Raw genomic sequence first — 13,581 nt, forward strand, 5'->3', positions numbered from 1 at the left:
CCTCTCTATAGGAACTTAGTCTGTCAGCAGCATAAACACTTGCAATCATGCACTTCCTAGGATGCATGTGCTATCGAAAAGGGAGGTGTTAATTGCTGTGCTAATTACAACATGATTGCTTTGCACTTGTTTTGCACTTGCAGGTGATTAAATTTTTAACGAAGCATATTACTTGGCACTGTTAGCATAGTTAACACATTTCTCTCTCTCTCCCTCTCTCTCTTCCTCTCCCCTCCCTTTTTTTTATGCCTTGGGAGAAGTCCTGTGCCGCAGACCCTTCACTGGCTGTGATGTGCTGTTGTGCTTGGAATGAGCCCCTATTTAGGCTGTTGGTGGCAGTACCCTGGGTTCCTGCTCGGGAAGAGCAGCAGCCTGTTATCATCAGGCTCAGCGTGACGGCGCCGGCCAGATGCGAGTGCAGAACCCACCAAGGTATTAGCTAAAAATTAGGCAAGGCTGTTGGTGCCAATCTCACAGATTTCATTTAAAAACTATGCCAGCTCGAGCCAGTCAGGCGGCAGCGGTGGAGGGTGTGCGGGAAGGTGGAGAAATGACAGCAAGTTCCCCGTGATTTATTTCTGCTTTGCTGAGCGGGTTCCCAGCTGAATGAGAGCAGGGGAAACTTGCATCTGTTCAACGGGCAGGCTCGCATCTCTCCAATAAGGCAGCAATTACACGGCCCAGTGAGGCTGCGTGACCAAAGGCAGGCTGGGTGAACCAGCCCATTGGATTTGTTGATGGGCATAAACGGGTTTACCTTTCTGGCTGCTGGTTTTGCAAGTTCCCTGCAAACTTGTTGATTCTGATGGGTTTGAGCTAATCGAGCCCAAATGAATGACGAACTATCTTTTGGTGGATGTTGTCCAGACTGGTGTATTGCTTTTGAGTTGCTCAACTCTGTTTCCCTTTGGAGACTGTCTGGTCTATTTTTCATGGCAATGTAAACTTTCTGAGGCTCTTGGGTTCGGGCTGCATGAATGGACTGGATGCTTGTTAGTATTATACGTATAAAAGGGATGTGATCTAGTCCTGAAAAGTTCTCCTCACAAGAGGCCAAGAGGCACCTCCTGCTTCTGTTCACAGATGATATAAGTAAAAGGAGAGAAACTGGGTGGACAGTGAGAAATATTGGAAAGGCTAGAAAAGGTGATCTCAGCCAACTTTTTAAATTTCATGACTAAGAGCCACTCAATAAGGAAACAGAAGAGGAAAAAAGAAGATTTGAAACTGTTAAATAAATATTTTTAGATAACAATTAACCCTGGGAGCTCATTGCCACAAAACACCAGTCCAAAAGATTAACTGGATCCAAAACAGGCTAGGTAGGCATTTGTATGGATAAGAAGAATTACATGAAACAAGATTAAAAATCTATAAGGGATGCAAACTCTCATGCTTCATGGCATTGGGAAACAGCTAACTGGTGAGGAATAAGAAAATACTTCTCCTGTGGACAGATCATCCCATGATGGCTCACAGGGGGTTTATTGCACTCTCCTGTGAGGCAGCTGGTCTGGGTTGCTGGCAGAGATGGGCACAGAGAGTGGCAGAACAATGGCCTGATCCAGCACCTGGCCATTCCTTTGTTCCCATGCAGCATTGGTCTGCATCCAGGCTAGGCCAGGGATACCTCTTAAAATAGAAAGAGGGAAACCAAAGAGCTTACAAGGAGATGACACGAATACTCCTGACATAAATCCTTGCTTCTTGCACATGCACACTCCTGGTGAATTAATAGGAACAAAGGAAAAAATCTCTGCTGGTATTGTTTACATAATATGAATTAAAAGTGCCTGGGAACATCTTCAGCATGAATTAGCTGAATTTATTTTGACTAAATATTTGTGAACCGATTTTAGCTGCATGTGCTGAATTTTACTGCGTCCAGCCACACACAAGCATACACTGGTGAGAAGTGAAATCCTGAAGGATTTGGGTCAGCAGGTCTGGTCCCTGGGGAGCTGGGAAATAAGACTGAGGTTTGGTACCCACATAAGGCAGATAGCTTTGTGCCTGTAAGTGATTTGGTTTTAGCACTAAGTGTTAAAATAAAAATTGGACTTATATAAATTGCTGTGAGGTGATATCCTCACTGCACTGTCATGACTAGGTAAGTTCAGTCTAGAAGTTCATGAACACTGACCCTCACATATTAAATATAGAAAACGTAAATAGATTTGCCCACTGTCATCAAGGGGCCAAACTTAAGTACCTAAGCTTCACACTTTTTGTGCCATGTAATTGTTCACATGTTGCTGTTCACATAATTAGAGGACTAAGAGGCCAAGGGGGAGTGAAAATGACAACAGGAATACGTTTTTCTGCAGAGCTGGAGAGTTTACATTAACAATTTAGAATGCTGGTAAGGCTCTCTTTAATGTTTCATGCAATCTTTTGGCCCACAAATCACAGGCCTTCACCTTTCCCATCATGTTGGCCACGTGGCCCTGCAGCAGGTCTGTCATGCAGAAGTGAAGGCAAAGCATGGGAGAGGACCCTGCATGTCCCGGGGCCCTGTTTCTGCAGTGACAAAGTGTGTATGAATGTGCATGTGTCCCCTCCATGTGGGGGGCTGAAGAGGTGAGCAGCAAGTGGATGATGTCTGTATAGTCCTGGGGACTCCAGCAAAATGTCTTCAACTGCAGGATTAGTTTTTGCTTGACTTTTCTGTGCCAGACTTAAAAGATGTGAATTGATATCACTTTTAACTGGCAGGTTTCATTATCTGCAATTTCATTAAGAGCAATATCTGCTGAAGGACCAATGACTGTTTTTTTTATTTTTTACTTGATGGGTTCAATTCTATCTGCAGCAAACCTTGTCATTCCCCTCCTCCAAACTTCATATTCTAGTCTATTACTCACTGTCTGTCTGGCCCCTATCGTACTTTGACTGCAGATGTCATAACAGAAAAAAGATGAACAGGCAGCTCTTACTTCCCGATAAATTAATGTGCTGCAGTCTAATCCATATCCCAAATGATAAAGTTAACAACAGTTTGCAAGCCTGTCACATCATCTAAAAAATTCAGATGGATATTTTTCCCCCTTGTGTGGGAGGAAAAAGCTGTTTCGGGGATGAACAGTTACTAATACATTTAAGCTCCAGTAGAATGTCATGGAAATGGCACAATTAATTCATCCGCCACCTCAATCCAGTGGTGAAGCACTTTTATTGGGAGCAACATGTCTGGCAGGCTGCTGGCTGTGGCGTGCTTCCCGAGGCTGCTGCAGCCCGTCCTCCCTCCTTCGTCTGCTTGCTCCAGCTGGGCTCGGGCCTCGCTCAGCTGCCAGTCTTTGGGGGCGAGTTTCTGCTGCACTCTTTGGGGTCAGTCACCTGTGGTTCTCCCACAGTCCCCAGCATGTGGTTACTGGGACGTGGAAATGGGAACTCGGCAAAGCCTTGCTCGAAATCTGCTGTGTCGCTCCAGAAACCGTGGCACGCGTCAGCCACGGCAGCACACATCCTTTTGCAAGAGGCAAATTGATGTGCAGACCCCAGTGACAGATACCTGTGGATCTGCCACTCTGCTGTAGGTGGGGAAGGATGCTCTTCCCAGCCTCTGCCTCCTGTATGGTTTCACTGGGCAAAGTGGTGTGTAGAGCCTCACTGTTCACACAGAGCAGCTCAGGTATGTGGGGTGAGCATCCAAGGGACGGATCCTGAGCCGAGGAGAACTGGATTAGCTCCTTAAAAATTCATGGGCATGAGCCAGTTTACACCAGCTGACAATGAGGCCCTTCCAGCATAACTGCCTGTGGGAACTAACTGTGCAAAAAGGGTTTATTTGGGCATGGTCTCCAAAAAGGACCTAATTTCCTGGTCTAGAATTCCTATAAGAAGAATGTTTCCTGTAAGGCTTTCTCTGTGTCTTTCTGCAACCATACCAAATGTAACAGATAAAGGCTTTTATCCTAATATTTTTCAGTGATTTTAACCACAATCCAGACTGGCAGAGGAATGAGGGAAAAGAAAAATGCAGTAATGAAAACTTTAAAGCTTTCTCTGCTGCAAAGTCATCATCTGAGTTATAAAGTATGAAAAGGGTGTGAGGGATGGAGAAATATTCATATCAAAGCTAAGGTGCATATCCTTGATTTCAGTACTTCATTTTGCTCTTCTTGCCAGTTCTACAGGTTGTTTCTTTTCTTTTTCTGATGGTAGGCACAGCTGACATGACGCTTAGATCTAAAGTTTGAATTGCTGATACAGCTTCCTTTTACTTCAACATGCAACCCCACTTCAGATTCTGTGCTAAGCACACTTTCAAGCTGCGAATATGTGGTGGGCAAAGAGAGGTGAGATGTGGTCGGTGTTGGGATGTTAACTGTGCTGGTGGATTGAATAAAACAGAAAATGAGGTGTCAGCTTGTTGCAGGATTCACTTGGGAAGCTGGAGGAATACCACAGTGGGCAATAGCTTTCTCAGAGTGCTGTCTCCTGCATGGAGCAGGCACAACGTGCTGCAGCCCCCACAGCTGGGCAGTGTGGGTCAAAACAGCCTCCTCCCAACCTGCTTGGGCTTCTTCCTTTGCTTCAGAGTCACCTTTGAGAAAGGCAGAGCCATGTTCAGGCTCTACCTCTCTCTCTCCCATTTTGTCAGGTCTGGCATCAGTACTACCCTCACACTTCCTCACCAGAGGCTGAGCAAGTATAGATGCAGAAAATACCTTACCACTATGGGACACATACCTAAATCTAATGGCATGAAAACCACAGGTGTTGACTTTAAGAACATTTCCCTCTTTAGGAGACATTGGCAGAGGAAACCTGTTGTTCAGGAGTTTAATGGTCCCTGGACAAGCATCCTGTAAGCAGCCCCTTTTCCTCTTGAATGCCTCTGATGCCAAATAGGGGAAGGCAAAGCTTATTCGTGAGGCTGACCTATTTCTGTGGAGCAGCTGCAAGCCGGGGTAATAATCCACTTATCTGGTGAGAAACCCACAACAGCACCTTACAGACAGGCACTGTCTTGCAGAGCTCTGGTTCTGCAGCCTGTGGGTGGTTGCTGACAGCCTCCCCCAGAGCCCCCCTCTCAGCTGGCCACAATGCCCCAGAAGAAGGTCAGTCCAAAAGATGGGGTGGTGTGGATTACTGAAACCTTTGCTTGTAATTATACCTGGTGGTGACATTTACAGAAAGCCTTTCAGAATACCCAGAACTGCCAAATGAGTAAAAACTAGGATCTACCAGAATGTTGTGAGGAAAATCTGTTATTAAACCCTCTTCACTGAATGACAATGCCTTCACCAAGGAGTCATCCAAGAGAGCATTTTCCAGTACCTTCTGGTATTGAAGGTGGTAATGGCTGAGGGGTGGGCAGTGTCCCCACAGTTACACCTTGCAGCCTTGGTAGTATGAAGAGTGGTGGAGCACAGACCAGCCCTGGTGTCCAAATGCTGCTGATCAGCTTCAGCAATGTGTGTTGTTCCATGCCAGAAGCTAGATGCTGGAAGGTGAGATCTCTGCAGCTCCCTAAAAGGCCACGTAAATCTTTGGTCAGCTGCCACCATGCTGTATTGCAGCCTTGGTTGGTTTCCTCACAAGCCTCATGTACATCAGGGGTGCTCCTGAGGTCAGAGCAGGCAACAGTTCTGCCTACTTCAGGGCCGGGGTGGGAGAGCGGGGAGGTGGAGACCCATGCTTTATGTGCTGGGGGAGGCTGCAGTGAGTGAGCCTGTCCTTACTGACCAGGGCATGTGTGCCAGAGAGGGACATGCTCAAGACTGCCAAGGTCTTGTTGCTACCACCACATCACTCATGTCAGTTCCCACTTATTAGAAAATCTTTCCCAGATCAGGAATGAGGTAACACTCACTCACCCAGTTAGCTGCGTCTCCCAAGAGCCTTCCAGGCAAAGAGCAAGGTTCTCCCCTGAGCAGGTCTGTGCTATTTGAATACTTTTGCTGAGCTTTCTCTGGCTAAAAATTGCCTTACCCCTGGGGACTCCTGTGCCTGAGGGACTGCAGAGTGTTCTGCTGGGCATGCCAGGTGATTGCTGGCAGAGGGTTAAAACTAACTCCTCTTCTGGGTTTGGTGATCTACACAGAAAAAAGTGGGTGTATCTGAAAAGAATGTGGAGCTCATTATATTGTATATTTCGAGACTCATGTGGAGCTCATTATATTGTATATTTCGAGACTCATGTTGTGATTTATTCAGGACACACATCTACCTCTTCCTCATCTTTTGTAAAAAATAATCCCACAATTGGTACAGAGTAAGAAGATGCCATTGATTCTGGCCATAAACATTTTAGTAAGTACTTTGGGTGGGGATATTCCCAAACTGCCTGGAAATCATCTCACATAGACCATGTGATCTTGTGATAGACCACGATCTTCAGCTTCATCCCTCTTGCCCAGCAAATTCTTTCCAGCATTGTGGGATACCAGGACCCAATAGCCAGGTAAACATACTTTGCTGCCTTCCTCCTTTCTGTATTAGAGCATTTCTCCCTTAGGGAGAGAAGTGGAGTGGGGCACTACAAAGGGCAACCTAGGCCATTAGGGCATTACTGTTCAGTGATATGTTAATTTCCTGTACTTATGCATAATATGGGTTTTATGGTGTTGGATTTTCTCTGTGATGATAAAGCTAATAATAATGATGATGGCAATAATAATAATAACAGCATTTAAAAGTACCCTGTTTCCCCTGCATCCCTGCTTGTGGATAGCTTTGCTGCCTGGTAAATCTCAATATCTAGAACAGATCCAGTTGTTAGCACTGAAGACACACAAAAAAAAAATCAGAGATGACTGCTTCAAGCAGCTGATGGATTAGCAACAGCCAAGTTAAAGAGCTACAAGTCTCCAGACTGATGGGAAGATATAACACATGGGATCAAAAATTGCTGAATGTGAGCACATTAAATAATACAGTCATCCATTGGGAAGATTTCATAAAGATGTGGCAAAAGAAGGGTTTCTTTGGTGTTCATCTTTTCCATAGAAATCCTTTATGAATAAAAAAACCTATTAAAGAAATAGTTCCATGAGCACTGGAAGTAATGAAGCCTGGTTTCACAGAATGGGTGAAGTTGGAAGGGACCACAGTGGTTCATCTGGTCCAGCCTCCCTGCAGGGCCATTCTGGAGCACGTTGCACAGGATTGCATCCAGACGGTTCTTGAATATTTCCAGCGAGGGATACTCCAGAGTCTCTCTGTGGGCAGTCTGTTCCAGTGTTCAGTCAGCTTCACGGTAAATTTCTCCTCAAATAGTTTCCTATAGATCCTTTCTGTGTGGATCCTCTACCAGCTGAGACAGAGATCATCAGCTTTTCCTTTCATTGGCACTAATAAGTCCTTTCATCTTTTTGTCCACTTCTTTTCTAAAACTTATAGGGATGCTTACTCTACCTCTTGGCTTGGCTGAACCAACACAGCAGGTTCAAAAGTGACTGTGCAATATGAGGTGACAGATGTGCCTATCCAAGGGGTGACCTGATGTGTGCACAGGAAATCAGAGCTGTGGACTAACCACTGTTGGTGGTGTCCTTACCAGACTTTATTGCTGCTGCACCATGCTGCAGCTCTGCATTCACCTGTGCCATCCCAGAGCAAACAGGGTGTCCAGTGGTGAGGAAAGCCTACAACATGATCCTGTCCTGTTACATGTAAAGTGAACTTGTCTTTGTACACTGACAACATTCATACAGTCACTATTTCTGAGACAGTTGGAAAAGTCCTTGGAGAGGAGGCTAGCCTGGAGATAGGTATCCCTTTAGGTCCCTTTTCAGGAACATCAGCTGATATTTCCACCCCTTCATCTCCCACTGACCGAGAGCCACGGTGCAGATATAACCCAGGAGGTTCAGCCTGGCTGCCCTTCTGTCTGCAGAAGCCTGTGCAGAAGAACTTTTTTGTAACAAATTCACATTATGCTCCAGCAGAGGAGAAAGTAGTTTTTCTGTCCTCCTTGAACCCAATATAAGCGGCATGCCTTATACTGGCTTCAGAGGACAGATCAGAGAAATGTCACCACCATGTTCCGGTGGCTACAAAGAAGATTGAGACTCCCTTCTTACAAGGAGTCACCCGGAAAGATGATAAACTAAAGATGGATATAAATTATTCCTGGGGAGTTCCAATTAGATACAAGAGGAAAATTTTTTACAATTAGGACAATCAGCCATTGGAATAATCTACCAGAGAAGCGGTGGATTCCCCAACACTGGTTGCTTTTAAGATTCAGCTGAACAGAATGCTCAGCCATCTTGGGTAGACTGCTTTTGCTGAGAGAGTTTGGACCAGATGATCCTTGAGGTCCCTTCCAACTGGGTGTTCTATGATTCCGTGAAATTCATTTGTGAGTTGTTCACAGGTACTCTTCCAAATGTAGAAGGCTGCTGAGCTAGAGGTCCTTCATCTTCAGCAGCCTTGGAGGAGCCCTCAGAGATTCCCTGGGGACTCTGAAGGTTGCCTAGATACCCTAGCATGAGAATTCAGGAAGATAAGACAGCCTTTTAATCTTATTTTTCTTAATTAAGGAGATTGATGACATAAGATATTTTGATTACCAGTGATGAGTTGTGGGCCAGTAAAAGACTGAACAAATTTGAGTCCCTTGTAGCTCAGACATAGCTTTCTGGTCTCTGAAACGGTGCAAACATTTTTATTTCTCACTTTCTTCAGGCACTCTGGAACACAGCAACAACAACATGGTACAACCACATTGTTTCATCAGATGAAAACCTGTATAATCTCAAGTGATCCCCACTGAAGTTTAAACAGACACAGAAGACCACATTTTCTTTAACTTGTGCATATACACAGATTTTACAATGGTAGTTTGAATTTAGAAGCGGATACCCATCTGCAAAGTAGGGACATCTTGTTAGCAGATGTTATTTGTCTGAGAGGTTGAACTTTTTCTAATGACAGTACTTTTAAATTTTTTTTTAGCATTTGCAGTACCCTGAAGAGACATAAAGGCACAACTACAACTTTACAAGCAGCAAATTGTTTTCTAGTTGAAAATACTGTATAAAGACAAATTGTTATTTTTACTTTGCAGGCAGGCTTGTTCACAAAAGTGTGTGTGGGCAAGGTGAGCCTGTTTATGTAAGTAGCTGTTTCCTATTATTCTAGGGAATTCATGAATGCAAAGCATATAGATAAAATCCCGCTCTGTGTGGGTGCATTTGTTGAGCAAAGTTGTTAGATGTCTGTTAAAAGGAAATAACACTTGCATAGCAGGTTTGCACAGATGTCGTGTGTGAACATTATTATTCAAGTATTTCTACGATATTTCCAGCAGAATGAATAGTGTGTGATTTTTGAAATTAAGATTTTGTGGCCAAAACAAAAAGAAAGTCAGAATTTGAATTCAGACATATATATGGTTTTCCTTATGTGACACTTCTAGATTGTGCACTGTGAAGAAAAATACTTCAACATGCTTGTCTTGGTGATTGAATGCACTAATCTAGGGAAGTAAATAAGAAAAACCCCAATGATATAGGACCACTGGGGGTTGTCCTCATGGAAATAGTTTGTCTGTTCCCACTTTGCCATGTCAGGCTAAACCCACTCCTTCTCCCTTTTGGCTCAGGCTGCCGAAACAGTTCTTTCCTGTGTCAGATATTTTTTGCTGGGGGAAGGATTGCACCAGAGGCAGGAGTACTTCAGAACTCTATGTGTACTGCCCATCTTTTGTTTCCCAAGGAAATGGGAGATGAACAGGCCATGAACAGCTGCAGTTGGTGATTTTCCTGATTTAAAGCAAAACTAATGGCCTCTTTACACTCACGAAGTCTTCCTTCAAACAGGTAATGAATGCACTATTGGCAGAATATGTGTGGAACTCTTGGGCTATAATAAGTTTTGTGGGACCTTCTGGGCATGAATCAGATGTTACTAAAGCTAATGTTGCCACCATTCACATATGAACTTCTTGCTGTAGTCAAAGTTTTAATTACCACTCCCATTCATGAAGCTGGGGTTATTGGCTTAAACTTCAGACTTTGGGTTGTTTTTTTTCTTTTAATTGGATGGTGGAAGGGGCCATGTTGGTTTCTACTCCTTTCAGTGGTGAAGAAAGAGCTCTGAAGTTAACCCAAATGCATCCTGAAGATGAAAAGAACAAAGAACACAAAGACTATAGCTTGAAACAGAACATTTTTTTTTCCTCTTTCTTTCCTCTTTTTATTTTTTTTGGAAGCCAAAGTTGTGATTTTGCCCAGATGGATGTTTTTGAATGCTGAAGCCTGGCAAACAGGGACCAATCTGAATAAATATCTAAAATAAATAAATACAGCATCCCTGATTAATACCCAAAGCACTTTTATTCCCAAACATTCACACAAACCAGCTCCACCCTGATTAATCAAGTCTGTCTCTACTGTGTAATACTTACCATTTTTTAATTAAAATTGAGAGCTTATACTGTCCAGAGTACTACATGTGTGTTCTCTGAAAAATTACAGCACAAGCAGAGGCCATTTTTTTTCCTACTCCTGCTACAAATTTCCTACTGAACTTTAAAGGCAATTCCAGGTGCAGCCGAACACTATCTGTTATCCTTGCCTGTACTCCTAATCAGAGCAGCACAATCTGCCTTCAGAAACATTTGTTCTGAATAGCTGCTGTTTCTGAAAGCAGATGCTCTTGAAAATGCAGCTGTCAATAGCTCCACTTACCAGTGTTTTCTTACAAAGAAATATTCCAGTTAAGGTTTGCCTGGATTTAACTACATGCTTATGACCACAGTGACGAGGTATAATATTTTTGCCTGTGCGCATGGAAGAAATCAATAAGCTGCTTATTCCTGACCCTGGTTTTGCTTTTGCTCCTGCCCGTATAAATCAGGGAGATCTCTGCTCAGATGAGTAGTTACACCTGGATAAAATCGTGGGTGATAAACCTCAATTCCTTTGTTTGAAGCAGAAACAGGTTTTTGTACAGGGAGGGAATAACCAAGTACTTCATGGTTCCTTTCTCTCTGTGCTCTGTTTTTTTCCCTTTTTTATTATTTGAACAAATAGGATTTTACTCATATATTACACCAAACCAATGACTCCATCTAGCTTCCCACAGTGCACTTTTTATAGCAGAGAATACTCCTTTCTTGTCTTGCTGAAGCACATATTTTCACATAATTTGCACTGATAATATAACTCTGCCGAGTAGATTGATAGAATATATCACTCTTCACAGTCTAGCAGTCCCCCTCCTTAAATAATGGAAGTGGTAGACTCCTGGTAGTCTTGATTTTAAACATTTTAAATATATATAATGGTTTGCATACTGTGCAGTGATTTGTAAAATGTGAATGCCTACAAAACCATGGTTACCAAGCATAACATTATCTTATTTTTACTTACACAACCAGTAAAACAGCTGGAGGTCTAAAATCATGGCCTGGCATTAAATGCATTACTACATTTTAACCATGCAGGATGAGGCTGTCCTTTCAGCTGGGAGATAGGAAGAGAAAAAAGTGTAGTGATTACTGGAAAATTAACACCTCCCATTTTAATAGACTGACTATACCAAAGGCACTTAAATAGAAACCCTTCAATTGAAATGAATTGGAATTTTATATATCTATTTAAAGAGTGAGTAAAATACAAGTGGCTTTGAGCTACACAAATAGCAGTATCAATCTACAGAGTGGAAATGGAGTATTTTACTAACAGAAGTCATGTCTTTTGTTTTAAGACCCACTTGTGTGGTACCATTTAAATGTCTTTTTTTTATTCCTGTCCCCAAAAGAAGATCCATAACCCCAGTGCTTCCTTAGTTTCCATTTTTAACATCCGTAATTGTAATCAACTGGCAATGAATAAAGCTGTGAGCCATAAACCCTGGTCATTTCAGCCTGCTCACAAGGTTTAGGATGAGGTTTCCTCACCTAAATTAGTGTTAACAAGTCCTATCGGTAAACCTCCACAACAGTGGTGTCGAAGGACGTCAGTTTTGCTGATGCCACCACGTGGCTGATGCCTGCACGTGGTGTCTCATAAATAACACCTTAACTGTTCTTCCAGAAATATGCATCCATGAGCCTTGTTGAAATGTTCTCCCAGGATTTAGTTTCAGTGGGGGCCTTTGCCTGGTAGGAGGCTGATGGAAGACAACGTACTGAGTCCCTATGAGGCTAGAGAGTAACCCCACTTTTGAAGAAAACCACCAATGAACAGGGCACCTGGAATGCTGTAGGAGCAGGCAATGTGGCACAGCTCAAAGCAGAAGTTTCTCGTGGTTAAAAATATGTCTATAAATGCATTTGTTAATGAAAAGTGTCTGGGAAACAAACATTCCTCCTTATTTCATCTGTTCTCACACATCGGGGTACCTCTTGGCAGTGTCCCCTCTTGGATCCAGAAGAATGTTCCACCAAACTCTCCCCAGAAAGTTCCCAAATTTCTCAGGTTTCAGGGGTCTGAGGACTATCAGCAATGTGAAGGGATCACTCTGCACCTGATCAACATAACTCCAATATCCGGTCGGTGATGCAGGTGCAGACTGAAAACTGTCAGCACTTCCCAAATCAGCCCCACGAAGCTGCATGCTCTTCTCTTAGGTAGATCTCTTCTGCTACAAGTATGAGCCTATTCATGGCACATGGTAGCAGCAGTAGGAGTAAATAGCATTCCAGTGGCTCCTCCAACCCCAACAAAAGTATAGGGAAGGGTGGCCAGGGGCTGATACACTGCTTTCTTACTCTGCCTGCACTGGGGAGCAGTGGGAGATTTGGCTAAATGCTTGTGACATTAGGAGACTGAGATCTGATTCATCTGCCTGATAAAGGTTTGAACAAGGTAGTGGGGGAATAAAAAGCATTTGACTCTTGTCTCACAACACGAGTTTTACATCAGTGGTATTATGGGCTGTGTTTACACAGGCGGCCACGCCAGCTCTCAGACTCCACAAAGTCCATTAAAACCAGCTTGTGCAACCCCCTGCAGAGCCTCCTACTTTGCTTGCCTGACTCATGCTCAAAGGGCCCTACTCAATGCACACTCCTGACCCGCCATGTGCCAGCAGCCCCCAGGTGCCAGCTCCCAGCACTCAGCTCTCAGGTCTAGGGTCCGTGGTGGAGGGGAGAGCCCATCCTCTCTCCCAGGCTGCCAAACCATAGGTGAGGAGGGACGGAGAGCTGTGGTATTGCCTGCCCCATTTCCTCCAATGTTGCCCTGGATGATAGTTCATCCTCTGTTGTGGTCGTGGTCATCCTGGGCGCTGAATACCCCACTGTGTTCTTAAGGAGTCAGGGCAGGAGCTTAGCCAGGGTAAACAGGAGTGCTGTGAACCCCCAAGTGCAACACTGAACTGCCCCTGCCGAAAAGGGTCTCTCCTTGGAGACACAACAGTGCCTTCCCTTATGGCACAGTTATTGAGAAGGCAAGGTTGTGGTGGTGTTGGCACAACATCTTGGACTCAAAAATGACTTGTTTACTTTGGAGAAGATCAGAGAAGGGCACAAAAGAATGAGGCTGGTTAATAGCACTGGGAAATAACGGAGGAAAAAAATCTGCACTTTTATTCAGAGAAGAAAATGAGCATTGTAGTAAACATGCAGACAATCCACACCAAACACAAATCTGGTTTCTGTGTGTAAATGTGTGGCCTAGC

Source organism: Coloeus monedula (genome assembly GCF_965178545.1).
Source record: "Coloeus monedula genome assembly, chromosome: 1".
Lineage (NCBI taxonomy): Eukaryota > Metazoa > Chordata > Aves > Passeriformes > Corvidae > Coloeus > Coloeus monedula.